A 2,559-nucleotide genomic window follows, 5' to 3' on the forward strand; every position below is an offset into this window, starting at 1 on the left:
CTGTGTGTTGATTGTGATTGTGGCCAGGCTGGGGAAGGAGAGGCCATGGCACCGTGACAGCAGAGGGCGGGGCAACAATGACGTTGCCCCTGGGCCCCACTGGCTCACCCGGGTGCTGTGGCGTTCCTTCCTGTGGTGCTATCAGCCTCCAGGCCTTCCTGTCCAACTTTCCTCTTCCCCCAGCATCCTAGGAGGGGCAGTGGTGGCAAACACCCCTGCAGACCCCAGGATCACGCTGTAACCTCAAGCCCCAAGTGTCAACCATGTTGGGCCTCCCCAGGCTGTGACGAGCTCCAGGAGGGAGGAGTTGAGAGTTTGTCTTGTGTCCCCTCCTGGCTCAGGCGGTTGACTCAGGCCCCAGCCATGTGTCCCGACCTGCCCTGCAAGTTCCAAGATGCTGTCATGCTCCCTGCTCCTGGAAACCAAGGCTGGAGTGGGATAGGTAGAGGACGAGAGAGCTCAGGGACCGTGGAGAGGGGCTGAAAGTCAGTCCAGTGCTTCTCTCGGGAAGGGAACTGGACCAAAGCAAGGAGGCAGGTCAGGAGAACAGCTGCCCATCCAGGACCAGGGAGCTCAGTCCTCAAGAGGCAGGAAACCCAGGGTTACCTCACACAGCTGCCACCTCTGCTTTGTGCTCACTCATTAGTCACCTTGCTCAGCAGGACAGGAAATGTTTGCTCCCACTGCGCAGGGGAGTACCCGCCAGCAGGGATAAAAGGCAGGGCCAGGAGTTTCCTGGAAAAGCAGCCACCCTCATCCTAAGCTCAGGCCTGACCCATGACAAGTCCTACAGACCTGCCTCTGATTTGTCCCCAGTTTCTACCCCCACCCCCAACTTACTTCTACAGTCACCACGAGAGTCTTACACCACCACCGCTGTTCCCCTGCCCCCATTGCTGTCCGACTGGACAGCCAGTTCAGCTCCATGCCCACTATGTGTAACCGTCAGTTCTCAGGACGCAGTCCATTCTCATCAAGTCCATCTTCCCCATGCCTCTTGTTCTGAGCTTGACTCTATGACAGCCTCTCTCCCTCAGCCAGTGCTATCCCAGATGGCATCTACCTCGGGACCTTTGCACTGGCTGTCCTCTTCAGAACTCTCTCCTGGAAAGGCTTCTTCCTTCATGACTTAGATCTCTATTCAAATGTTACCTTCCCAAGGGGTCTGCCATGATGAGCAGGAGCCCCAGCGCTACCTCCTCCTCAGCCTGCCTCAGCCCACCTCACAGTGGTTCCACACTCCACGTGTTCTTTTTCTGGTGCAGATTTTTCTCATTAAGTATTTACTCTAGGATCTGGGACAGGGACCGATGTGTAGAAGACATTCAGTCAATTTTACTGAATGAGAAAGAGATCGGAAAGGTTAGCCTGATGTATGTGTGGCAGTAGGGAGGGTGGAGGGCACACTTCATAGATCATGTCACATGGTATGAGTGGGGTCCTTGGGGCTAAAAAGACACAAAAGAGGAATCCAGATAGGCAGGAGCTCTGAAGCCATACCAAGCAGATGAATGGGGATCCGAGGACAGTGGGAACCATGTGGTCAGGTCTGCTCAGAAAACAGCCCTGGAAGCTATGATATGGACTGAAAGGATGTCTTCTGGAATAGGGAGTCAGGGGACTAGGGGCAGGGTCCTGGGAAGTTCTGGGTATGTTGAGGACAGTGCCTGCCAGTCACAGATGCGACAGGACCTGGGATCTGTGGCTGGGTGAACTGAGATGTGCAGGGCAGGTAAAGTGCATGCTCAATGGGAAATAGAGAGTCATTCTTTTTGAGACAGGGTCTCAGGGGATGGAGAGATGGCTTAGTGGTTAAGAGCGCTGACTGCTCTTCCAGAAGTCCTGAGTTCGAATCCCAGCAACCACATGGTGGCTCACAACCATCTGTAATGGGATCTGATGTCCTCTTCTGGTGTGTCTGAAGACAGCTTCAGTGTACTTATATAGAATAAATAAATTAATTGAGAGAGAGAGAGAGAGAGAGAGAGAGAGAGAGAGAGAGAGAGAGAAAGAGAGAGAGAGACTCACTGCATAACTGGTCTGGAACTCCGCCAGAGATCCACCTGTCTGTGGCTCCCAAGTGCTATATTAAAAGCATGTACCACTGCATGTACCCCACACCCTGCTCATTTTCCTCTGTTGTTTGGTTTGATATCCAAATGGGCTATTGTTAAGTAGGCTTGGTTAATAAAGTATGTTATTACAACTTTAACTGTTTTTAACATAGCCACTGAAAGGTTTTAGTAGCACAGTGTCTGATGGGGCTGAGAGTATAGCCAACAGGTCGCTGCAGTGTGGGGGTAAGGTTGTAGGGTTGAGGGAGACCCTCAGACTGACTTTAACTCCCTCCCTTCTCCAGTAAATCCTTTCCAATGAGACTGTGTATTTCAGAAGCCGCAGGGGAGAGCCTGGATGGACAGCTTTCAACTGGACACAAGCACACCCGAAAAGCCCCATCTTCTAAATGAAAACTTGCTATAAATGAAATAGGTTGGTAAGAAAGGCCATGAGAGCTCCTCCTGAAGGCTGTGTCTAAGAAGAAACTTCAAGGCCCCTGTC

Source organism: Rattus norvegicus, chromosome 4 (assembly GCF_036323735.1).
Source record: "Rattus norvegicus strain BN/NHsdMcwi chromosome 4, GRCr8, whole genome shotgun sequence".
Classification (NCBI taxonomy): Eukaryota; Metazoa; Chordata; class Mammalia; order Rodentia; family Muridae; genus Rattus; species Rattus norvegicus.